General features: G+C 39.2%; 1 pseudogene; it reads right to left on the reverse strand.

Annotated features, from left to right (window-relative positions):
* Positions 1-16,674: 16,674 nt before the first annotated feature.
* On the reverse strand, positions 16,675-16,825 carry LOC129780669 (U4 spliceosomal RNA; annotated as a pseudogene).
* Positions 16,826-27,717: the final 10,892 nt, after the last annotated feature.

Genomic DNA, 27,717 nt, shown 5'->3' on the forward strand with positions numbered 1-27,717 from the left:
AAATTTATTCTGAGGTCAATATAATGAGAGCGAAGTTCCCATTTGACGAGGATAAGCCCCAAGCTGCCGAGGTGACGCAATCTGAGTCGGCCGCCGATCCACCATCGGAAGCATCGGTCTCTCGCAACCAAACCTGTGTTCCATCGATTGCCAGGTTAGTTTGAAACATAGGAGACGGTCCTTTGGTTAGGCTTGACCGAGCTCGACGGCTTGGAGCCACCTCGCTGTCTTATCCACGCTAGCTAAGAACTGCATCCCCATTACATTTGCGTTAATACGTAAGTACCAACAAATTTAATAAGACAATAAGCACAAATCAGCTGGTAAATATGACCTTGCTACGAAGCTTTTCAAAGCGATTCGAAAACACCTGCACCTGAAATGACAAGTACATTAACGCCAAGTATGTTCTTCTTGGACATTGCAATGAAGCCTTTTTAGATCAGGGAAAACAGATATTTTGCGTGAATCGAAAAAAATTGACAGAATCAATAATTGTAGCCATGGTTTCAATTTATTGATGGAATTATGTTGTAGAGATCTAATCTCCTAATGGGATGCAGTATCATCATACATCATGCACCATAACATTTTCATTAAGATTTGCAAAATTTGAATTGATTAATCCATACAAGATAGAGCGTGAAACGTGTTCAAGATTACGGGCGGTTTGTGAATAATCTGTTGATCATATACTGCGCGTGTTCCCAGCGAAATGGAAATATTACCTCTCATCCCGTGTTTCTCATAGCTAATTGACTTTAGCACTACTCCAAACTGAATTCTCAATAGTCCGCTTTCAATATCGCGATGAATAGCATTGCACCATATGCAGTCGTGGCACGTTTCGGATTCACCCATAAGCTAAAAAATATACAATTTTAAGCTCTCAGCACATTTGCGAAACACGCTTTGTTACCTCTTGGTTCCCAGGGGTGTTTTCTTGTCCCCGTTCCATCGTATAGCGAGGGAAGGAAACCATTTCGATATCGTATTTAATGTTGAGCCAATTAAAATTAATTAACATTATTTTGCCAAGTGCAGACGGTTCCGGCAAGAAGAGCAAACACTAAGGACCAGCCTTTCGCACTTCTCTTTCGAACCACTCACACAACGCAAACCAACTGTTAGAGCAACATGTGGTGTGTATGTGCTTAAACATTATCTCGTACAAACTTGGCCACGATGCCGGTAACACACATAAAACAATATTTGAGGGTGGGTATTCACATTGAAAGCACATTCCCGCGAGCACTGTTCGTGATTGTGAGCGGAAGTGGGGCTTTCACTAGTCGTTTTTTGTGCGATGGTACTCGGTATCAAATGCCTAGACGTTTATTCAAAAAAAAAGGATTGTTGCAACAGAAAAACAAACACTTATATTGCACTCTGTTGATTTCCATTATAATCATTTTAAACTATGCTCAAATTTTACAAATCCAATTCGTATACATGCTATTGTTTCACCTAGTTTATGTAGTCGGCAAAAATTAGACAAATATAAAATTTTCCATGAGTGGCTCTGTTATATCAGCAGATTTTGAAAATTAGAAGATATCTCGTTCCGTCAGTACTTTCAAACGCGAAAATACGACGATCAATCGATGGAAAGCAGAGACCTGCCGCCAAGGTGGATGGGACAAAATAATCGCCAATCGCCATTCTGTTGCTGCTAGAGTAAACTTACATACTTTGTCTCCCCATTCTGCTGTTCAGTGTTCTCACCCCACATTACATCCACGAGAGTTCGCAAATGACCCTTGCTGTAATTCGAAAATACTATCCTACCAACTGTTGTCACCCATGAAACAGGTGCTGCTTCAGAACATAGTCTGATTCAGGTGATTCAGTGTCTATAATCCATGGAGGGGACTTTGCCGGGAGGCCCACGGTTACCAAGAGTGGAATTCATAAATTAGCACAAATTGAAATATTTGAATGCCTGCTGGCAGTTTTTTCTATTTTTACTCTATTTGATTTTATCCCCCCGATATAGATTTTCTGGAATATCGCACGAATTGCATTCATGTTTTCGAGGGAAGTGGTGAAAAAAACCCTATTACAATTTACTATTCATAATCTTTTTATTTTTGAGAATGTAATGTTTGCGAGGTGCAATTCGCAGAAAATCTCAAACTGAAAACATAATCGTTCGGTTATGTACACTATAAGGTTTTCCACTATATCGCGTCAATTTATCGCTGAAACCATGTTTAAGGGAGGGGCTTAAAATGAAAGGGGTGTAAGTGATTTGATCGACTTCTCTTCATCAACTTTTTTTTTAGTTAATAACTCAACTGTCAAAACTCAATTTGGAACGAGTTTGCTATAGAATCCGATAGATGAGTTTCTGACCTATCCTCCAGATTGTCAAATATAGCTGGTAATGAGTTTGCAGCTAAGATATGACCAAAAGCGAGAGTCGATATAGAGAAATCGATGATGTCACTTACACTCCTTTCAATTTGAGTCCCTCATATAGAATCATATTCGTTTTGGTAACTGATTGATAACTAATTGGAATTTGGGGGTCTTCGTAGCCACTTGGTAACGCGTTTACTTAATAAGCGATCGATCGTGAGTTCAAACTCAGGGCCCTCAATTGACCATCTTTGTGTTGTTATAGAATCACTACGTCCACGCAACCATCATCAGCTATGGAGATCGATCCACGGTGGAACTAAGATCGATTCATCCATACAGCTGCTCTGCTCTGCAAGAAACATCGGGCTGCTGTTCTATAAATAACCCAACAATGATCAGTATCAACTGTCTCCGCTGTCGTCCGGTCTGCTGAACAATGGAAGAACAGATAGAATACCCTTACGCCTAAATGGCTACTACTGTGTAATTTACCATAATGTAATGGAGCAGAAAACCTAACGCCTAAATGGCTACTCTACTACTGTGTAATTTACAATTTATAGAAACATAATTATATGTACATGTACACTGTACACGATAAAAACCCGGCTCTGTTACAGATAATATGCTAATGAGCCTGATAAATAAATAAATGGGATAAAAAAAATAATTGGAATTTGTATAGACTTAGCAAAATTTAAATTGCACTACCATTGTGATACAATAACGAATACAATATTTCGTTGAAGATTAACTTTCCGTTAGTGACACAACACAAACCAACAAATATGCGGAGAATGCTTCGTAATATCTGGAGTATTGATTCTACCATCGATTCATCTGACGACAGGTTTCAGCCTTGTATTATGATTTGTATTTATGCTTCTTTACAAAGTGCTTCCTATTAGTGATGATCGGATGTTGATAATCTTTAGCAGCAATCAGTCTAGTAATCTGACATTGGCAGTTATTTGTCCTTAAACAGACATGTCATTGAGAATTTAGACCGAAAATGGTACATCGAGCTAAGTTGGCTTCTACGATTTGTGTGAAATTGGTTGCAAACCAAAGAAAAAATCTAGAAATATGATTGATTTTTTTATCCATTTAGGCCGGGAGACGAGGAGTGTTTAGTGAAAATTTCGCTGTTCCCATTCCTACATCCACAGAACCCTCAAGCATGAGGGCATTGTCTATCGGAACTAGGTCCTCAGAGTACAAGGACGAGCAAATAGCGACCGTATAATCTCAGTGCCGGTGGATGACGAAGAATTATCGCGGGACGACGTTCGTACTAGACGACGAGAGTTATTCTCCGCTGTCAAAGTCCCTCATTCCAGTACTATACCAGCGACAAGGCGTCCACACCCCCCGGAGAGAAGTACAAATACAAGAATAAGTTTTAGAAGAAAGTTATACAAGGAACTCGACCAACTTCCCCCAGTGCCGTCCGATCGAGGATTTTTTCAGCTCTCCCATATTTTATCAGAAAGTATTTTTATAATTAATTAGAGTAAGCGTTATTAAAATGATCATATTTGTACATTAACTGGTATCCAAAAACTGTGTGTCACATCAAATTGCATCACGGAAAAAACGCTGTAGAAATTTAATTTTTAGGAATTATATCTTCAGCTTTCGCTTATAATCAGATAAGAGTGTATAGATCACGTTGGCCATGCTTCACTGTCAATTTTTCGTAAATTTGAAAAAATGTCGTCGAACGAAAAAGAACGTTGTGAATGAATCCTGCGCCCTCATTTCGAGAATCCGGAGTTGTCACATCGGGACATCGGTAAGATGCTGGGAATCGTGCAATCCACGATCAGCAGAGTACTAAAACGATACTTCGAGAATCTAACCATCGACCGGAAGGTGAAGAACGGCAAAAATGGATGCTCCGTCAGTGAAAAAGATCACAAGCGCGTAGTTAAGCAGTTTAGACGTGATCCGAGAAGTTCGGAACGGGATGTCGCCAATAAGCTGAATTTGTCAAGTTCATTCGTCCAGCGGACCAAGCAGCGGGAGGGCCTGCGTACATACAAGGTTCAGAAGGCTCCTAACCGCGACGAAAGGCAAAACATGGTGGGGAAGACGCGAGCCCGGAAGCTGTACACCGAAATGCTGACGAATTGTCTGGTAATGGACGACGAAACCTACGTCAAAGCGGACTTTCGTCAGCTGCCGGGCCTGTTGTTCTTCTCCGCAGAGGACAAATTCAGCGTTCCGGAGGAGATTCGCAAGCAGAAACTATCCAAGTTTGCCAAAAAGTACATGGTGTGGCAAGCGATCTGCTCTTGCGGAAAGCGGAGCGCCCCATTCGTGATGACCGGCACGGTAAACGGGCAGGTTTACCTTAAGGAGTGCCTACAGAAGCGCTTACTACCACTATTGAAGCAGCACGAGGGCCCGACCATCTTCTGGCCGGATCTCGCTTCGTGCCACTATTCAAAGGACGTGTTGGAGTGGTACGAAGCCAACGGGGTCACCTTCGTGCCAAAGGAAATGAACCCGCCCAACGCGCCGGAGCTTCGCCCAATAGAGAAATATTGGGCGATTATGAAGCAGGCCCTCCGGAAGAACCCAAAAGTTGTCAAATCGGAGGCGGACTTCAAGAGAAAATGGATTTCTGTTCAAAAAAAACTACAACCTGACGTTGTACAGAACCTTATGGACGGGGTAAAGAGGAAGGTGCGAGCATACGGGCTTGGGTTCGAAGTATGAACAAAAAGAAAATGCCAAAAGTTGTTTAATAGTTTTTATTTTACTGTCTAAAATTTTCAAAAGGATCGGTCTACTGGGCGAATTTCTACAGCGTTTTTTCCGTGATGCAATTTGATGTGACACACCCTTTAAATCATAAACAAGAAAGTTGCGTTGCGTACTATAGTTTTGAGAGTTACGAAAAAGTGATGTGAAATTCGTAGATTAAGATAATGAAATCTGTAAAACAGAAAAAAAAGAAAAAAGACAGACAATGCGTTCGAGGGAGATAAAAGAACAGTAGGTCACTCATAGACCGTCGCTTCCGACGGCTGACTCGGATTGCGTCTCCTCGGCGGTTGAAGGCCGTCTCGGTTACTTATACTCATAATGGAGGCGAATCGTCCATCTAACGAGCTGACATCAGAATAAATTTAATTACAAAAAAAAATTAATTCGAAATAAAAAATTGCGATGCGGTGGCGTTAATACGATTCACCCATTCTTCCCACACCTTCATTTATGGTTTATATATTTTTATGTAAAGTTACCTGCTCAATTTCGAAAAAAATGTTCATAGCCCGTGTCCATTTCTAAATGATCTCTTAGCCTTGAGGTGAAATACTGAAAGGAGAGAAAACAGCATGTTAATTATACCTACACTCTCATATTTCTAAAACTGAATCAGAGAAGTCTTCCGCATCATTTTCAAATATCCTCATTACAATTTTTCATGTTGTTTTGGTTTAAACTTATTTATCATCAGGAGTTTCGACAAAACTTATAACCTGGGGTAGCATTTCGCATTTCGAGTGAGTTTTGTTCGTTTTAGTCACTTTTGTCATTATGGATCTCGAAGCGAGCTCGAAACGAGTAAAACGAATTAAGCAGTAGTAGACTTTCGAGCATAGTATGACGTTACGTAACATTGTGTTCGAGCGTTTCTTAGCTCGAAACGAGAACAAATGTCTCGACAAGACATGGTTGATCGTCGTATGGGAAAATGCTAGTGAAACGTTAATTTTAATATTAAATCATACATCAATGAAAATTTCTATTGTATTTCCATTGGTTTTGACGTCTATATGTACCCGTATGTGAGTATATATACAATACTTTTAGTATGTTGCATAATTAATCACTAGTCATTTTAGCACTGTGGAATCACAAAGAAGGACAATGAGCATCATTTGACGTAGTTCATGGAGGAACATTCGGATCCCGCCCGAAATTTGAGGAATACCGCTGATACGAAGAGAACTTCTTAAAAATTATGGGACAGTTTAAAGAATGCACCTAATGAGCGAGGGACCCCGGTGCGGAAAGTTTCGGAGTGAAAAAAAGTACATATGTTCGTTTCCCGTAGGCCTTAGGATGGGTATCTGCGTACCATCCTTTCATTGAACAGTGATGAAATTGTTAGTCAAGCCATAGCAAGTTAAGAGTTTCCTTCTACATTAATTTGGTACGAGCCACTGACCAGAAGGTTCAAAGCGACCGTTAATTTCAAAGCAGCAGGAGTAGCAGTGCTTTTGAAAGTGTTTGGAAATGGCTGTATCCGAAATATTTTTAAATGCTCCTCGACTAAACCTGAAATGCTTGAAACAAAAGAATAATTATTATCATTTATATCGGAAACGTAAATAAGACAAACTCACTCATTTGAACTTAGCGATAGAGGGTTCCCGACTCTGTCGAATAAGCGTGCTCTCTTCTTCGCTATCGCTGTCGTCAAAAAATATTTCGCATTTTGACGTAGAACTACGTCTTTCATTAAGGGTGCCAAATCAGAAAACAAGTCACGTTTTCATGAAATAAAGTTAACGTCAATAACTATTTTTGCCGCGGACGGATTTTGGCGACTTACATTCTAAACGAATCGGAAATTCCGTAAGATTTGTTTAATATGCTATACATTAGAATCCCCTGGTTTGTGAATGGTTAAAATTCATGAAAACTTTAAGCGTTTCCATTTTTCCATACATTTGTTCTGTCCATTTGTGTGCTTTCTCGAACAGAGCTGTCAATAACAAGCAACTTATCGACGACCAACGGAGGGGAAATCGTAGGATTCAAAGTCTTCGTGAACAAAGGAAAAGAAAAAGAATGAAGTGGAATACTTGCCTAGAATATAAACAGTGGATCTCGCTGAGGCAAACTTTCATTCGGCATCGGACTGTTGATCAATCCAGTTCACTTTGCTTTCGCTGCGCTTCGATCTAAGATTGGACCCCACCAGTGGTAATCCAACTTGGATATGGTCGTTTGGTTTTTCTGTTCGTTTTTCGCGTTACTCGTATGTGTGTTTTTCTTTCCGCGTCATAAATTGGATGCTTCGCGTAGTGTGTAATGAGCAAGAAGAAGAGGAAGGCAGGCTCGAGCCCTGCAAAAAACGAACGCATTGCCAGGGGCAATAAAATTTCAAAAATGTAAACGCCGTTACCCAGGCAACAACCAAGATCAAGCTCCCCCGACTGGTGATGAATTTGATGATTTTACTTCGCTTGTTTAGTCACCAAAAAGTAAATGTCGTTCTGGACTTTTGTATGTGATTAGGTTTCGCTTGCTAGTAGCAAAACTTCCTCCACTAAGAGTGACAGCTGCGCTTCTCTAGAGCATGAGAAAGTAACTTTTTTCGATACCAGTAATATTAACAGAAGCGTTTCTTTTGAGAATAGCGCAAAATGATGAGAAGTGTTTATATTCCTAGTAGTTTCAAGCCACCAATGCAGTGTTTGGATTTCGATCAAAATCGAATGATACACAATGTGTCATGCAAGTAAACTCTCACGAACATATAACCAAATATGAGAGGATCATTCAGATACTTGTATGAATGTCAGTAATCACTTCTGTAATATTTAGTGATTAAACTGAGAGAGGAACGAAGACTGTTGATTGCATATCCGATCTGTATCAAACATCGCATACCATTTTCGAAGCCTGCATACAAGTTTGAACCGCATATATCGTCCCATTTTACTATAGCGAAACCCACTGCACAGACAAGTGCAAAGCAATAAATGATACAAGAAAAATTACGTCATCATTACGTCACCATTTGCGGAGAGCAGCGAATGGGAAAAGAGATAAAACGCGAGAGTTTTTGCTTCTCACTGGAGCGGTGTTGCTAGTAAAACTATGCGGTCTATATGAATATACACATTTCAAGGGATAGAGGCGTTAAAAATGGAAAATATAATCTGACTACCCTTCCCTTAGCCTCTATCGAGCTAAATAATCATATAGTTTGCACTCTCAGAGACTTAAAAATCAGGATCTGCTACATTAGCTGAATATGAATCTTTCGCTTTGCGTTGTCCGTACGATCCTGCTGTTTCATGATGCATGGAGAGGTCGGTATGCATATGTTAGAGGCAAAGAAGAAAATAAGCTTTCTGCACCGAAAGCGTATATGATAGTTTTGCTTGCATGCAGGTGTGCAATGAAGTGCGAGCCGATGCAGAGTTGTCTCGTTCTCTTTTGTGTCGTGATTTGCAGCACATAACAACAATAGAATACCGCTGGGGGAAATGTTTCCTGAAAGTTCATATTTGAACGAACGAAAGCGATTTTTTCAATGAGTGGATCATTTGGCAAACACTGCACCAATGTATGGCTCTGCATGCATGCTATGGCGAACGCTTGTTTGGCGCTTGGTTTACTTTGTACGAACGATGCCTAGAGGTGCGATTCCTTTGAGGCAATACTAAATAACATGTAGCATGATATTTGATAGTTGCAAGTGTTGTCATTGTTGTTGTTTCCATGCGGTGCCAAAGATATATTGATGTAGTTATAAGATCTGGAATAATGGTGCTGATGCAACATGTATATAATCGACTGTAGCCGAGTCTATGTCAATTGCGGAAAAAGCCATCGGAATAGCGTTCGAGGTGAATTTTTAATGCTGTCTGGATCGACCCGATCCATCAACGATAGCTCAGAGAATTTATCACAATTTAAAACCAACAATTAAAAACGATTGGTACTTGATAAACTACACTCAGTTTATTTTACAGGAATTACATTTATTTTAACATGTGAGCCGTGTGACTACTGGACTGAGACTAACTAGACTTTCAACAACTTTCCCCTAACTTCCTTTCTCAACTCTATATCTATTTCCTATTATTTCATTAAAATCTATACCTTCTATTTAATTTACACAACTATTTGAAATTTAAAGACAACAATCACTCTATATATAACAAAAATATCAAACTGACAATTACCCTATCGCCTTCTCTATTTACATACACTCATACACATATATTTACCATAATTCGCATTATGCCAGTGGCGCATCATCCATAGGGGGCTGCCAACTCCGAAAAATGAATTGACATGAAATAAATTGCGACATACGATCAGCTAGTGTATTATCATGCGAGGGCAAGAATGAATCATCAATCAATTATAGTCAACTCATTTTACAATGAAAAAACCATTTCAGAGATTATTCTACTAAGCAGATGTTTCTAGAATTTCACATTTTTATAGAACAATATCCGAAGATATAAATAAGCGACTTATATAAAATAACAGCGTAGTCCTACGTCAACAATGCGGTCGTATCTTGGACACAACCTCGTATGATTTTTTTTCTTTCTAATCACAATTCTAATATAATAGCGAATTGAGCGTTTTTCGGCACCCGGCATTTTTTTTTTTGCAATTGACATTTCTCTTCGAGACAAATTGTGCTCGAAATGCAGTACACTGAAGATATTAACTCGGAAAAGATACCGCTAGGGTGGTACAATTTGTGTAAACTAGTATGGTTCTTCTTCTTCTTATATGTCACTAACGTTCCTAGAGGAACTCCGCCGTCTCAACGTAGTATTACTTGCGTCATTTTCATTAGTACTTAGTTGAGATTTCTATGCCAAATAACACGCCATGATTGCATTCTGAGTGGCAAGCTCTAGAATACGCGTGACCACAGTGCAAGTCAGAGGAAATTTCTTTGAAGAAAAATTTACCCGACCAGAACGGGAATCGAACTCGAACCCCCGGCATGTTAGATTTGACGCTAACCGCTCGGCCACGGGAGCACACAAAACTAGTATGGTTCTAATAGTTAAAAAAAATATAAAGCATATGTTCTGCCTCGTCCCAGAAAGTCGATTTTTAATTTTAAAAAATCGAGATGACAATAGATCTCGACGTTTCATGCAATTTTGAGATATTTGGCATCCAAAATATTTTGTAGACCTCGATTACACCTCGTTCTTGGGTAATTTTTAGGTTTTGAAAAATTAAAACTCAACTTAAAACTCAAGCGATAAAAATAGAGCGAAAAAGGAATTGGTTGAAAAAAGATGGAATTACTTGATTAAATAGAAATACAAATATGATGTTGTACTCGCAGCTTGAAACAATTGAAAACTCATTAAGCTAACGTTAACTATCAGTACTGTGAAGAAATTCTCTTAATAGACAGCGTGAGGGTTTATTTCGTTCCACACAAAATGCATATTCCAAGTTTCTATCTATTATTCATTTGAAAATATATATGAACAACTCCATCCAAACCATCCTAAAAAAAGTATTGTTACACCGAGAATGCAAGCAATGTAGCTGAATAACCTCGCCAATACTATTAAACAAGTAAAATGCTGACTCCAGTCGGCGTCGTTCTGCCCACCCCACAGCCATTCGTTCCTATCGGTCCTATTATCTCGTACCAAGACCACACGACACCGTTCCCGAGAGATGGATACTCAGCGATAGGACTGCGCACCGTATAAGGACTTACCAACAACATACTGTTTTATAGGTGCTCGTGTATGTGTTTGCCATACATCACGGCAGCTAATCCTTTCTTAATGAACCACTCGGAACGGAAGGAAGCCCCGTACAACCCCACGGGACAATTTACTCTTGACCCCGTCCCTCTTGCGCTACCATATGTCGATTAAGCCTAAATTGAAAGCCATAAAAGAAGATCAAAATTAAATTGAATCTTCTCACTAGCAATTCACATTACCGAGTATACGATCCGGAGCGCTCCGTCGGCTGGTAGACATTCCGGGCAGTTGGGTCGATTGAACGGTGTCGCAAGGAAAAAGTTCTCCATTTTGTTTCGTTCAACCAAAATTTAAAACATTCCCGGTAACACTGTGCTTATTATCGCCCAGACAGTTGGAATGACCATAAGGGTGCTACCCAATGCTGCGCATCTGGGCGACTTTATGGCTACATGGCACCCAATGTGACACGAACTCGAACTCGAACACCACGCTTTCGAGACGAACATGTTTTTGTGAGCAAACATAAGTGCTTCCTCCCTTTCCGGTGATCCAGATGTCCATTTTATCTGTATCAATACACGAGACTGGCGATTACCCAACGATAACAAGTTGTTGGCGAAACGAGCGAGTAATAAAAATGTCTGCCGGAATGGGTGGGGTGCGTATGTTTGTTCAGCGGAAAATGTCGCTGCTAAGATATGGAGCCAAATAAATTTGGTGACTGGGGGAACGTGAGGGTAGCTCACTAAAATATCGCACGGAACGGAAAGTCATCGTGAATCCGACCACAATCAATTCATAACTTGTTCGAATGCGTTCTATTTTATTATCCCTCAGTCTGTGAAGATATCGGCTCGGCCCTATTTTAGCATTCCTAGCGGAAAATGTCAAGCCGAAGTCGTGCCCAGGTGGCATCGCTATAACTGCATTAATCTCGCCTCCTGACCGTGGAAGCACGTATCAGGCCGGGCGCAATGCTTCCCAGGCTAGCGCTCGGAGCCAGCGTCTCTCAAAAGCAGGCGGGTACCTTCGGCACGGAATCCAATTTCAACGGGTGATAACTCAAACAGGTGGATTACAACTCTAGGAACGCAATGCGACGATGGTATTCCGGGAGGCGGCCGGGGCGGCGTACATTGACATGGCCAAGCCTTCTGAATTGAAATTATGACCTGGAAAATCAGGTTTTCCCATTTTCTCGTTAGCACATCAGTTCGAGAAAGTGGAGGTTAGTTTGCTCGAGGATGAGAGAAAAGGGTTCGGAATTGTAGACGGTCGAAGATACTTCTAGTGTAAATAAGATGTATACCTATATTGAGGATTTGTAATCCATTTTCATTTTTCCACAGCCACCGTCTAGAAAGTAGCTTAGGTGCGAGTACTGAAAATAGATCAAGAAACATTTAGCAAATAGTTATCATTCTGTTTGGCTTCGTCTCGATATCGTAGCTACGTCTGTGGGAACGATATCAGAGCGAAAAGATTCCTTGAATGCAATGATTCCAGTCGCATGGTGCTATTGGTCTTCTATTTGTAATAATATTAGCGATTATCTAGCTTTGTTATGGATGTCACGAGACAAACTGTTGATATTTATATGTATGTTTGATTATTGAATCATTCACATATTGATACGATTTCGTTTAAGCTAACCATAGTAGAGAGTAGAGAGTAGAACGGAACGATGAGGAAAACGCTTACGACGATGCTTGACTCAAAGAATCACTGGTATGGATATAAAAAAGATTATCTGGTGGTTTAAAGTATTATAGCACAGCAAAAGGTTACGATAGAAGCCTTACAAATAAGTATCATATTCGGAAAACAACCTTTGAGATATAATATTGTTGATCGCTTATCACCGTGATACGAGAAGTACTCGATAAGTTTTAAGTTGAAGCTTTTATGATGCAAAATATTCTCCATTATATTAGTTAACGAAACGCGGATGAAAACGAACTTCACTGTTCAACTTTCAGACCAATAATGATCGTCTTTATTTTCCGATACTTAATTCTACCCTACACTTCCTAAATGAATCTGCTGACCTATCAATATTATACCTGTCGATGCCAGTCCAAGGGTCGTTCGCCGTCGTTGTCGTTGCACGGATGTTTATTGCTGAATTGCCTGACCTAGTTAACGTTGTTGTCCATCGGTGGAATTCTGCTGATGCTGCTTGAGGGTAATGCCCGTTGTTCCGGTGTCAATAAAATGCTAACTGCTGACGGGGTCCAAATAATGAATGTATGATGTTTGACGATGGCTCGGTATCGTTGCCAACTGGGGTCATGCTGGTGGATCCGTTGGTAACTGCTCCCCCCTGAAGATCGAGCCGTCCCGGTTCGATTCTTTCGGCTGATGAATCCTCCAGGATACTACTTATGTTGATACTAGGGTACCATTTTCGTTGGAAAGTGCTTTCGGTTCGTTTACAGTATTTCGAAACACCCACAGCTATCGCTGAAACGATAATTATCAAAAACAGTCCAATATTTGATGATATCTGGATTTTAGTTGTATCTTCCATGGAGTCCATTCGTTGACGGTTTCGGAGGTGAAGTTCTTGTAACTTCTCCAAAGTTATGTTAGACTCGAAGGCGGTCTTCTCAATATTTAATCCATCTAGGGGTAATATAAGTGGGGTTTGTTTGCTGTATGATTCTCTACTGCTGTAGCTCACATCATTTATGGTAACTGTGCAATTAGAGAAGTAAATTAGGAAAGTTCCTTGAAGTACTCTGTCTGAGAGTTGACAATCTGTATGCATGATTGCTGCTTTAACATTTTTGAGAATGATGTGGTAGTCAGTTATACGTTTAACATCTGTATCTGAATAGTTCGTAAAAACGCATTTGCCAGAAAATCCTCTTAAAATTCGGGAGTAACATTCATCTTTGGATACATCGATGAGGTCTCTACGGTCACAAAGGGTGTTCTGCTCTACAAGTTGACATGAACCTTTGAGAAGAAATGTGGAGTTGACACCTACTATCGCCGTGTTTGATTGAAGTTTCAGTGATGTGTTGTTGATTGGAAGTGCTTCCAAAAGTAACTCGTTGAAAAGTTCTGGTTCGACAATCGGTATTAGGATTACAAAATTTAGTTTAGAATTTCTGAATAGAGTCCTGATGCCTAAAAATTCGTAAGCTTGTTCTGAATTTAAAAGGGTTATGTTTTGTTTTTCTAACTGTTTTACAATAAACTTCAGTTCTTCTGGTTCTAGGAATCTTCTTGATATTGTATTGAGTTTGACGAGTTGTATAGTTTCGAAAATACTGTCTAGGTGGTAATGAATTTGATCTAAGTGGAATGATATTTTTAAAATTTTTACAATTGATGTGAAGTTTTGATTATGATTTTGTATGTCTAACATTGTTTGTCTGTTTGAAATTATTTGTTTCATAATTTTTGTTTGTTGGTCGTTTATTGACTGGATAATTCTGTCGAGTCTATTTTGAAGTTTTTCATTTATTGTGGCTTGTAGGTTGTTTTCATTGTTTAATGCTCTATTACCTGATTTGAGTTGCTCAATTTCTGAATGAATCCTATTTAAATCATCCTGATCTAAATTTCCTGTTATCAATTTTAAAGTAGAACCTAATAAATTAAAAGCTCCTCTTCTATCTCTATTTTTTGGAAAAAGTTTTTCATAAATGTTTGTAATTTCATCGTACTTAACGACCAACATTTGGGCAATATCTTGAATGTTTGAAAATGATTTTAGTTCAGTTATGATAGTCTGTAGTCGGTCAAGTAGTGGTTGGTATTGTCTAAGGTCTATTTCATGATAAACATGATAGTGTCCGTTTTTTATAAGAGTTGATTTAGTCCGTATTGTCAAAAGTCCAGGGTTAGTCGAAAGGTCCTGTATTTGTATGGATTGGGATAGGATCATCGACGTGAGGGTAGATGAGATGATGACATATGGAATCGGCTGCATGATTCTAAAATGAATAAGAAGATTATGTTACTTTCTAATTCTCTTTAGATTTGATTTATGTAATCTACGGTTCGAATCATCTATGAATGTCTTGATTCTATCCTCAACGACTTGAACCGCATCGAATTCATTTTTCGTTTTACTTTTACATTTAATTCCTTGCACTTTATGATGAATCTTGTCGTTTTCTCGCAACACGGGGGCATTTTCGCGGTTTTTGTTATGTTGATTTATGTCTCTTTTCTGAGTTTTATCAAGTTCTAAAACAACGTCATCGTAAATTTTGTTACGATTTTCAATAATTTTCTCCATTTCAAGTGGCCTTTCTTCGCCATCTTTTATACCGAAAAAGACTTCTCTTGGTTTCAAGTTGGTTGCGCTATGTATTGTACCGTTGTATAAAGTGCAAGCAATTTTGTAAACTTCTTTACTACTTAGGTAATTATACTTATCCTTAATACATCTGAAAATCTCGGCGAGAGTACTATGGAATCTTTCCACAATCCCATTCGTCTCGCTATGATTGACTGGTGTAAAATATGTTTGAATTCTTAGGTCTTCTAGAAGTCCTCTCACTTCGATTGACTTCATGGCTGGCTCATTGTCTGAGACGATGAGTTGAGGTTTACCGTGAGTGCTAAAATATTTCAAAAGTGTTCCCCTGATGTCTTGTATATTCCTACTCTTTAGTGGTAAAATAACGGCAAATCTTGAGAATTTATCGACTACTGACATGAACATATCTGGTTGGGATATGAATATATCGAGATGAATAATTTCTAAAGGTGCCTTTGGTATTGGGGTTTCTCCATGTTTGATTTTATATGGTGCACGTTCATATTTATTTTTATTGCACACTTCGCAAAGTATGATGAATCGTCTAAGTTTTTGTTTCATTTTTGGAAAGTAATATTTCCTTGTCATTTCCTTGAAATTTTCTTGGATTCCTCGGTGGGATAGTTCATGGGTCTCTCTTATGAGGTCATTTTGTTCTTCTGGGGTTTTGACGTCTTTTAGTAATAATTGTGAAATTTTAACTTTTAATATTTTATTCCTGCTAAAATAATTTTTGTATACTACCTGGATTGATGGGAATAAAGATTCTGGACACATAATACAGTTGATTTGTTTTGGGTTCATGTATTCTTTAAAATTTTTAATTAGGGCTGGTACACCAAACATCCATTTTGAAATGGTTCGCCTGAAAACTCTTGGAAAAATTTCTTCCAATTTTTCCTCTTCTTGCTCACTTATCTAAAGAATGATCTGGTTCTAGATCGAGTCTCCATCTAATAAGTTTGCTGTTTGGAGTTTTTAGATTTAAACCATATGTGAGTGGCTGGTGATCTGTGTATAAAACAAATTTTCTGCCAAAAAGATACGGTCTAAAATATTTACATCCCCACCAAATAGCTAGGAGTTCTTTCTTGATTGTGGAAAGATTTTCCTCTGATTTTGTCAAGGTACGAGAAGCAAATGCTACAGGCTTGTCACTGCCAACAGTGCCTTGGGATATAACCGCGCCGATTGCATGATTCGATGCGTCGGTTGTCAAGATGAAGGTTTTATTGAAGTCGGGGTATTGTAATATTGAACTACTTGTGAGGATATTTTTTCATTTCTCGAATGCGTTGATAAATTCATGGCAATGTTTTATGCCTTCTCCTTATCTCAAACAATTTGTTAAGGGCTTTGCAATTTTCGCAAAGTCCTTTATAAATTTGCGGTAGTAACCCAAAATTCCTAGAAATCCGCGTAATTCCTTTTCAGTTTTGGGAATGGGCCATTTCGTTATCGCATCAATTTTGTTAGGATTCGGTTTTACGCCTTCCGGTGTAACGATATGTCCTAAAAACGCGACTTCTTTCTGAAGAAATTCACTTTTGTCTAATTGAATCTTCATGTTATATTCTTGTAAACAACTGAAGATTTTCTTCAAGTTTTCCAAATGTTCAAGACTTGTAGAAAACACAATAATATCGTCCATTTTTTTTTCAACTAGCAATAATCGCACCTCGGATGTACCTCATTGGTTACGATATCGCCACTGCGCAAAGCTTATCGTCCATGTAGACGAGACAAATTTTTCCAATGTGTTCCCTAAGTATATTATCCATCACTCTCTGGAAAGTGGATGAAGCGTTTCGCAGCCCAAAAGGCATACGCAGAAACTCGTAGTGCCCATAATCGACACTGAATGCGGTTTTAGGTATGTCCTCTTCACAGACTTCAATTTGATGAAATCCGGAAGCGAGATCAAGCGTGGTGAAATAAAGATATCTATTTACCTAATTTGTCTAATATATCACTTACGTTTGGTATAGGATACCTGTCTTCAATGGTTTTTTGGTTTAGTTTCCGATAATCGATAACTAAACGCCATTTTCTTTGTCCTGAGGCATCTTCCTTTTTCGGTACAACCCACACTGGGGATGACCAAGGACTATTTGAATGCCTGATGATGCCCTGATCCAGCATTTTTGAAATCTGCCGTTGTACCTCTTCCTTGTGACAGAAAGGATACCGGTATGATTTTGAATGAACTGGTACATCATTTTTTGTTTTGATAGTGTGCTTTATTCCGTTGGTGAAGGTTAAAATCTTGTCTTCTTGATGAAATATATTTTCAAATTGTGAAATAATTTTACAGAGCCTATTACGTTCTTCTTGATTCAGGTGGTCAAGTCGTAGGAAAATTACAGGCTCAAAATTTTCCTTTTGAATAATTCTCAGTTGGTTTTTCGTATTTTGATTGTATTTCAAAATTATTTATCCCTCCGAACACAGGTCTGTTTGGGTTAATTTTTGCGACATCTTGGCTTTTATTTTCGACCATTACAGTTGCTATATTATTTTCAGCATGGTAAATTCCGGGAATTACAGCTATCTCTTCAGTTAACGGTAACTATCGTTCTACAAAGAAATCTCCATTCGTAATATTAGTCGGAAATGTTAAACCAATTTGTTCTCCGGCATTAACGCTTACTGTGTATGAATCTGGATATTTTTTCCTCATGGGTATCGTACAGTTAGGAAATTGTAGTTTGTTAGATGAAGTCATTATATCAATTTTCAAATCACTCAGGGATTCGTACCCGATAAGTCCATCAAAGAATGAATGGAATTTGTAGAGATAAAAAGTTAATGGTAATCTTCCTTTGAAAGGCGAGAATTTTACAAATTGATCAACTTTATTAGTTCCATGTACACTTTCGACAATAGATGGAGTAGTGTACTCTATGGAAGCTGGGTCAATTAAAGAAGGATCGATATAATTTTTGTATGCCCCTGTATCAACAAGGAGCTTCAAATTGCCAAATTTTGTGTTTAATTGGACATAGGGTAAATAATTATTGTTTACTATGTTTCTGGTGGTGATTCTGGGGAAACTTGAAAATTTATATCATCTATTTCTTCATTTACTGCTGGTGTATTTTGCATTTCAATTTCTGGTTCTGGTTCTGGTTCTGGGTCACTATATGACTGATCTGGACAAAAGGGGTTTGTTCCGTAGTTCGCATCGTGAAATTCTTGATGGTATTCGTAGGGATAATAGAAGTTTGCTTGTTCCATATTTCTCTGTTCGTTTGAGTTCATTCTACTGGAACCTGGTGAAAATGGGTTTCTGGATGGAAATGGGATTTGATTAGGTCTCCTATTCATGTAGTCAACCTGTCTACTTCTTATAGACGGGTCTACTTCCATCGGTATTGATTTAGGTAGTGGTTTAGGAAAGGTTGGAGGTGGTAAAAAGTTTCTTATGGGAACTCTCTGTGAGGACTGTGGATTATTGGGAAATTGTCATGGATTTTGATTCTGATTAAATCTAAAAGGAGGAGGATTACGGAACGGTGTTAATGGAAGAGGTGGAGATCTAAATGGAGAGTTGTTGAAACTGGAATAAGGTTTTTAATAGGAAACTGGTGTTGAAGTTCTAAATCCTGCTTTTGCGTAACTATAATGTTGTTCTTCAAGGCATAATCTGAGTGCGTCTTTCATAGTATATGGTCCGCGAGCTCTGATTATTGGCCCCAAAGGTTCCTTCAATCCGGCTAGGAATACTTTCAGCCCCATTTGTTGGTAAAATTCTTTTTTCGAGGATATTACTGCCTCGTTGTTCTCAGTAATGTTGAGATTATTGATCAGTAATGAAATTGTGTGTGAGACTTTACTGTAGAAGTCTTCTACACTGTGGGTTTGTGTACTTTTAAAAAGATCGCGAGTGAGAGACACTTCGTCTCGTCGGTCGCTATAGTGGGTGATGAGATTTTGTTTTATCTCTCCCCAATTCAAATTGGCGCCATAAAGCTCCAATATATTGTCGGCTTCGCCTGATCTTTGTGCGAACAGCCTGAATCCACACATTGTACACACACACGTCCCCTCAACTTCATTGAGCAATGGCATTATGTTGTCTATTGCTCTTATAAAAGAGTTCAGCTTAACGGGATTTCCGTCGAAACAAGGTATATCCCTTATGATTTGTGGGGTCTGGAGTGATTCTAAAATCATCTCCGTTCTCCCAACGCTGTTAGCTGGTGCCTGAGGCACATTAGCCAAATGTTGTGCTGCTTGTGCAAGCTGTTCCGCTTGCGCAGCTTGGGCTCTAACCTGAGCAAGTTCTGCATCCCGGTTAGCCACATGTTGAGCTAAGTCTCTAATTTGAATTCTCAAATCCTCGATATGTTGCTCTTGCATGTTGCGAGCCATATCGTAACGTTTTAAAAATTGTTAAAATTGTGGTAACACTTAGTATACTTTATTCCTTATTAATGGTTCACTTATTTTTTCTGTTGATAATTCACTTTTTTTTGTTGATAGTTCACTTTGTGTTTTGTTAATAATTTACTCTGTTTTCTATTGGTAATTCACCTTATCTCTTATAAATAATTCACTTTTTTCGTAAAAATAATAAAAAAGAACGCTTACCTAATTTCTCTTTGAGTTAATAATCCGTTGACTCTGAAGAAAATGATACCGATATTCCCTCGGTTTTCCTGCTGGATGAGGTAAAGTTTATGAGATGTTGCACTTCTCCGGTAAGCCGCCGTTGAAATTACACTTTACTTCACTCCAGTACTACACGACTGCGCCAGTTAACGAATCGCGGACTACGGCCGAGTTTTTAAAAAATGAAAACGAACTTCACTGTTCAACTTTCAGACCAATAATGATCGTCTTTATTTTCCGATACTTAATTCTACCCTACACTTCCTAAATGAATCTGCTGACCTATCAATATTATACCTGTCGATGCCAGTCCAAGGGTCGTTCGCCGTCGTTGTCGTTGCACGGATGTTTATTGCTGAATTGCGTGACCTAGTTAACGTTGTTGTCCATCGGTGGAATTCTGCTGATGCTGCTTGAGGGTAATGCCCGTTGTTCCGGTGTCAATAAAGTGCTAACTGCTGACGGGGTCCAAATAATGAATGTATGATGTTTGACGATGGCTCGGTATCGTTGCCAACTGGGGTCATGCTGGTGGATCCGTTGGTAACTTATTTACTACACTTTTACATGCATCCAAACTAATTTTCGAACCATTCCGAAGAAAGGATCTCCAAAACTTTCCTTTTGAACGCAACCACTGCAAAACATCGGAAAATGTTATCTACATGATTTATTATTGATGCTAGGGAGTAAGAAGATGTTATTGGAGGCTATGCAACCCATCAACTCCATGTTAGCTGAATGTTCACGAAATATTCTTCTTCTTATTTTTCTTTGTACACGGAGACTTCGAATCTTACGATTCATTCGTCTCCGATATTCAGTTTGTTTCTATTTTTGCTATTCTGATTTTGAAAATTTCTTCATGGAGTTCTGTTTCTTTCAAAAACCCAACTAATTACTTTCTTGTGTTTCATCATTACTTAGTATATCCCTTAAGTTCTGTCCATTTTTTTTTCTAATTCTAGCGTCTTATGTATGTTGGCGAATCCAGTAAAAGGTGACTTACAGAAATGGGGGCCTCATCGCAAGAGTATTGAGTTTTGTTTTGTTTCTTTCCTTCGAAAAAAGATAGGAGAAGGTTGCCCTAATCCGACCGGTGGCCCTGAACTGACCATCCCTTGGATCTCGGGAATGGCCTTCCGAATTTTTAGTAGTGTCAAATGAAAGGTGTCACTACACTGACAATTGTGTTGTATGAAGACCTTTTACTTGCTCCCTTTATTTTAGCGTTTTGGGGCCGTTTAGTGTTTTCAATGCCAGGAAAGGTAAAATGTTTTACCTGTACGGAAAATGAGTTAAGGGGGTATTCTAGTGTAGAAACACGAATTTTGGACGTTGTTTCGACGAAGTGAGAGGGCTCAAAAAAAAGTTGTGTCATGGCGTACACGATTCCAACCCTTCTGGTTATCTGGAACAAAAAAACGAGCAGATTCTGAATCAGTGAAGATGCCACTATCGCATGAACCTCGGACAAGTCAATAACATCTTTTTTACAAAATTACGGCCGTTTGAAAAACAAAATACGGTTTAAAACGTTTTTTCTAACGTTTTCCGATTTTTGAAAATAGTAAAATTTGAAAATTATCTCTTTTTTATAGGTTCATGCGATAGAGAAATTCCTGCAGATTGTATCCATATAAATTCGACACGAATCGGTTCAGTAGAACTTGAGATATCGTGTACGCCAGTTTGAAAAAACTAGTTTTGATAAAAACGCGTTTGAAGTTCAGGTTAGATATCGCATCACTAAAATGGCTCTAACGGTAAGTAATAGGATTTTCGATATGTTTTTTCTAGGGTATAGTCTTGAATGCTTAAACTACAGAAATATGAAGAATTTTTTTTTTTATTTTTTTCAAACCTCTAGACTAGAATACTCCCTTAAATATTCTTGTACATATCGATAAATTACAAAATAAGGCATTTTCGATTGCTTCTGGTCTGCTCTTTAAAACAAGCTGTATAAATTTCATTTACCTGTTACCTATAGTACACGGCATGCACTTAATTGAAAAAAGTCAGAGTAGTCCTAAACCGACCCTTTGTTTTTGTTATGTGTGTGGGCGTGTTGACCGTTGGGCCTTGAGCGTGGAGCGTTGTCGTTGCATTTGATTCCGTTTCCGTTTTCATTTGTGCCTGTGTTCTTTGCTACCGCCATTTCGCTTTAACACTCTTTTCGTCTCACTTAAACGCTTGTCTAACTGAACCCCTCCATCTTTATTTCCGGTCTATTAGTGTCGTTCTCAATGAACCGGAAGTCACCATCTTCGTTTCCATAATGGTATCGGAACACTATATTCGACTTCCGTTGTTATAGCCCTTTCACCCATATCGTTGGGGGTGTCCGTCATTGTTGGACATTTAGAGCCATTCTCAGCAAACCGGAGGTCAAAACAATATTATATTCGTTTTCCGCTCGTCAGTTAATTTCATCCATTACCTATATAATTTGGAATGTGTATCACTTCCGTCCAATTGGGAATAGATTCGCTGCAAACAGAACATGGCCGGTTAAGGACATTGGGGGAGGGGGGTTGGTTTAGGACCGCCATTTTTGAAGGTGTCGAAAAATAGGGCATCCGGTTTGGCCTCTGTTTTCCCCTTTTTCAGCACTAATGAATCACACCGACCAGTATAAAACATATTTTAAGAGTTATATAATTCATTTCAATGCCGAAGTTACCAAAAAACGGAAATTTTATGTGATGAATGATCGTTGCAGTTTAGGGGATCGGATCAGGACCCCCTATGTGTGAGTGACCTTGGTGTGGCCGATTCGAAGACGGATGAGAAGCAGCGTTGCCCCATTTTCATCTGTACCGGAGGGGTAAAAATCTTATCCATCTTTACTTTTTCTTCAAAAAATCTGTTCCATCGAAAATATTTGAATCGTTTGTTTGAGTAACCCCATAAGTCCATTTTACACGCTTGCGAGAAAACGACTAGAAACAGTTTTTCTAAAAATTTTGACCTGGTCTACCTATTTGTTGCTATCAGGCTCGATTATCACAACCAAAACATATTATGTGAAACCTGTTTTTCATCAATATAATAGTTTAAGCTCAAAATATAATGATTTAAAGTTGGTGGTTGGTGGCTTAAAGGGTTTCTCAAACAAATGATAAATCAGAGGTTTATTTATAGACTTTTTTTTACAAAATATATATTTTATTAAGGCACATGTGGCGTTAGCCTGACGGGGCCAGGAATCCAATATTTTGACATTTTTTGTCTTACAACTATGTTAGTAATATGTAACCGATTACTCGCGGTTGGCTCGAGGTTAGTATTACAAAGATCTTATAATTGGGATGTTGCAGTCTCCAGTACTATGTATGTGTGGCCGACACAGGATACTTCCTATTGGGGTGTAACTGACCATTGATCAGCGACGCCCCCCTAGTTTGTACCTCATATCAATCGTGGTGCGTCTCTCTTGACTCGAGGAATCCAGGGTAGAATGGTCACTGGGCGGTACAATCTTCAGCTCGTGTAGAGTTGCCATGAGCGGTACAACCTTTGGCTCTTCTTGAATGATCAGTGGACTGCACAACCTTCGACCTGTGTATCTATGAAGAGTATGTGTATGTATTGCCGCGACTAAGTAAAAGTTTATCGATTGGATAGGAGGGATATGATACAGGGATACAAAGGAGGAAACATCATCAAACGTTGACATCAGCGTTTCTGAGGAACAGGTATAGATGAAGCAGAAGATCAGGTTCCCGGCTACCTAAGATATCCCGGACGGGGATATCCGATTGTCTGCCTTGTGCTCTCAGTGCTCCAGAGAGCTGAGAGCGAGCAGCATGGAACCGGATACACGACCAGACAACATGCTCGATGTCGTGGTAGCCATCGCCACAATCACAAAGATTGTTTGCTGCGCGCCCAATGCGATAAAGATGCGCGTTTAGGTTGTAGTAATTGGACATAAGCCGAGATATCACGCGAATGAAATCACGACCTACATTCAATCCCTTGAACCATGCACTCGTCGAGACCTTAGGGATAATCGTGTGTAACCAACGACCGCACTCATCACCACTCCACATGCGCTGCCAACATACGAGCGTATACTGACGAGGAATGTGGAAAAATTCATTATAAGCAATTTGCCTTTCAAAAAGTGTGCCTTCTAAAGCGCCCACCTTAGCTAGCGAGTCCGCTTTCTCATTCCCCGGAATCGAGCAATGAGAGGGAACCCATGCTAAGGTAGTCTTGAATAATTTTTCGACCAAAACACTCAATAGATGTCTTATTCTTGTTAGGAAATAAGATGAGCGTTTATCAACTTTCATTGAGCGAATTGCCTCTATTGAACTGAGACTGTCTGAAGAAATAAAATAATGGTTGATGGGCAGTGTTTCAATGATCCATAGTGCGTAGTATATCGCACCCAGTTCAGCGACATATACGGAACAAGGATCTTCGAGTTTGAAAGAGGCACTGGAAATTTCATTGAAGATGCCGAAGCCAGTGGACCCGTTTATGAATGAACCGTAAGTAAAGAACATTCTATCAGATCTAACTTTCCCATATTTTTCCGAAAATATCGACGGAATAACGTTGGATCGTAGATGATCTTGGATTCCATGGATTTTTTGTCTCATGGACAGATCAAAATTGACAGAGGAATTGCAAAAGTATGGGAAGCAAACTTGTTTGGAGATGCCTGGTGAAGGGTGCACGTCGTGGGTAAGGTACTCATGGTATAAACACATAAACAGTCAGTTGGAGTAGATTTTCGAAGTTATCAATCACAAATGGATTCATGATCTTGCAACGGATGAGAAATCTGTAGGATAATTCTGTGAACCGAAGAGTAAGCGGGGGTACTCCTGCCAAAACTTCGAGACTCATCGTATGTGTCGAATGCAAACACCCCATGGCTATACGCAAGCAACGATATTGTATTCTCTCCAGCTTGAGCACTGATAATATCGTTGTTTTGTACAGCTGAATGAGGTCTCCTGGATGGGCGCCCCACCATGTTCCGGTTATTGTTTGGAGAAAATTGATTCTTTGCTGGCATTTCTGTTTCAAATCCGCAATGTGTCTCCCCCAGGTACACTTAGAATCAAAATATACACCCAGGTATTTGAAAACCATAGAGTGTTGGATCGTTTTGCCGGTTAGTTGTAGCTGGAATTGGACGGGTTCGTGCTTCCTAGAAAAACTACCATTTCAGTTTTCTCCGTAGAGAATTCGATACCCAGCTTAAGGGCTCACGTGAACAGATTGTTCAGGGTATCTTGCAACGACTTTTGCAGAACGACGGGATTAGTACCCGTGATGGAAATAACTCCATCGTCTGCAAGTTGTCTCAGCGTGCAGTCTCTAGTTGAACAATCATCCATATCATTGACATAAAAACTGTACAAGAGGGGGCTCAGGCAGGAGCCTTGCGGTAGGCCCATAAAACTGTAACGAGCTGCCATGAGAGAAAGTCATGTGCTTTTCTGACAGTAAATTGTACAAGAAATTGTTCAGAATTGGTGAAAGTCCACGATTATGAAGCTTCTCTGAGAGAATTTCCATGGAAAATGAATCAAATACCCCTTTGATATCCAGGAAAATAGAAGCTATTTGTTCTTTACGAGCAAATGCAATTTGAATTTTATAGACTTGGAATAATTCAATTCAATGGTATGCACCTTTAATGCTCATAATGTTCATACCAAGTTGAAATGGGGTTGTTTGTAAGTTATGTTCTGCATTGGAGGAGACAAAGGAAGAGGGAGTGGGCACTTCCACAGTTCTTAATTAAGGTTAACTATGCTTTCCCAGTATTCAATCATGCATTGTGTGGTAAGCACAACGATATGCTTATTGCTCAAGAGTTGTCAAACGAATTCCCAATCCGAAAAATACTATAGACAGTGGCGGGATTTGAACTCTCCAACCTTCGGCACGGAAAACCGACGCGCTTACCATCTGCGCTATCGCCAGATTTTGCCACTTATTGCCAGCACCATCAGTGTAAACCTGTTGTTCAATCTGGAATTTCGTTTCAACGAGGTTTTTAAACAAGCTTTTACTTTAGGTTGGAGGTCACCTGCACGAACTTCCTCGAGTAAATCAAGATTGACATTTGCCGGTTTCACATTCAAATTCCTTTTCACAACCGTCGAGTGAACACATGTATCGGGATGATCCTGATTCGTGTGTTCATTGAATCGTATATTGATGGGACATCGTAGTTGCGGTCAGGAAGTGAAAGGTAACGGATTGCTCCATTGGTTACAATCTTCGTAACGAGACACTCAAACGTTACTTGTCCACTCTCTGCCATAACAGCGGAGGTAGGACTTGTACCAAAAGCACCGATGGCTATCTTTATTGCCTTATTGTATATCGGTTCAATCGTTTTAGCGCGTTTTCGCTGCCTCGACTCAGATGCTCACTTCATAGAGGATTTTTGTGTTAACCAAGCGTTTACTACCCGTAATGAAGATTTCCTATGTCCTGATCTTTAATAGATTTATTCTATTGCAGGCATTTTTTTGTACCGCCTGAGCATGTGCTATGAAACTAAGTTTCTTGTCAAAGGTTCCTCCAAATATTTTAAGACTTTTGATTTTTCCGGGGCGTTTTCTAAACCAATATTTTTGGCCCAGTTTAGAACGGGATCAATAGTTTTTTGAAGTCTTTTCCTTGTTGCTGATGCAGCGACGCTAACTGAAACTGGCACAATGTCATCTGCATCAACAAGAATTTTTACATTGTCTGATATTTTCGCAAAAAGTAATTGCATAATAATCCTGAAGGGCCTTGGGGAATTCCACTTTCTTAGGCTTTTAATGAGAATTTGGTGTTGTTGACTATGATTCTGAAGTTCAATATCCTAGGAACGAACCCACCAGGCGAAAAGACTCTTCTAACTGGGTACCACGAAAAGTGAACTGTCTTGGATCGAGCAACTTATTATACTCTAAGAACATCTTCAAGCGTCGATTCACTACCCTTCCTATAACTTTTCCGACAAAACTCATAAGAGTTATAGGTCGGAAATTATCTAGAACATGTTAGTCTTTGTTTAGTTTCGGGAGTGAAACTATCAAACCTTCTTTCCAGCAATTGGGAATGTTCCTGCTGGACCACACCTCATTATAAAGTTTCAATCAATCTTTTTTCCAAGGTAGGTCGGGTTTTTCAACATTGGATAGCTAATCTCATCTGGTCCTGTAAAGCTTTGGTTAGCTCTACTAAGTGTCCACTCAAGATCAATAATGGAAAAGTCTCTGTTAAATCGTACTCTGAGTCGGAGTTGAAGTCAATGGGCTCATTTTCACACTCGGCTTATCTAGTTTGGAAATAGTTATGGTTGGAGGAGGCTTTGTTCTCTAAAAGATTCTGCTATTGTTTTATGGTTAATAGTGTATTGACCATCAATCAGGAGATTGTATTGGTTTCTGCTCTTTTTGCCATTTCGACTTCCATTTTACTCCATAACTCTTTTGATGACGTGTAAGGATTGATGTCCTCAACAAATTCGGCCCAATTGTCCTATTTGGCTTTGGATGTGACAGGCGTTGCTTCGCTACGAGCCTTCTGAAATTCCTTCGACAGAATGGGCTTGAACTATTTAGGTTGGTGTTCCTCAATTTTCGTAATGCCTTTCTTCTACATTTAATAGCAGTTCTATCCTCGGGGGTCCACCAGGGGACGCACCTCTTTCCAGGGTTTTCACTGGTTCTTGGTATGTACAATAAAGCGATTTCAAGGATAGTCTGAGAAAAGTTTTCTTCAGATTATGGTCAATACACTATTAACCATAAAACAATAGCAGAAACGTCGAATTCTACTGTCATGTCGAAAAAAAAAGTTTTTACCAAAAATGGAAAACTTTTCTTCGGACTACGGGGCAAAACGTATGGTTTAGGGTACCAATAAGAAAAAAATTAAGCCAAATGTCTTATGATTCTTCGCTTTTTCGCTTCTACATTTTTTCTTTATATTCCTCGTTTTTTTATTTCAATTTTCTATTCACTGAGT

Source organism: Toxorhynchites rutilus, chromosome 3 (genome assembly GCF_029784135.1).
Source record: "Toxorhynchites rutilus septentrionalis strain SRP chromosome 3, ASM2978413v1, whole genome shotgun sequence".
In the NCBI taxonomy this organism is placed as follows: Eukaryota; Metazoa; Arthropoda; class Insecta; order Diptera; family Culicidae; genus Toxorhynchites; species Toxorhynchites rutilus.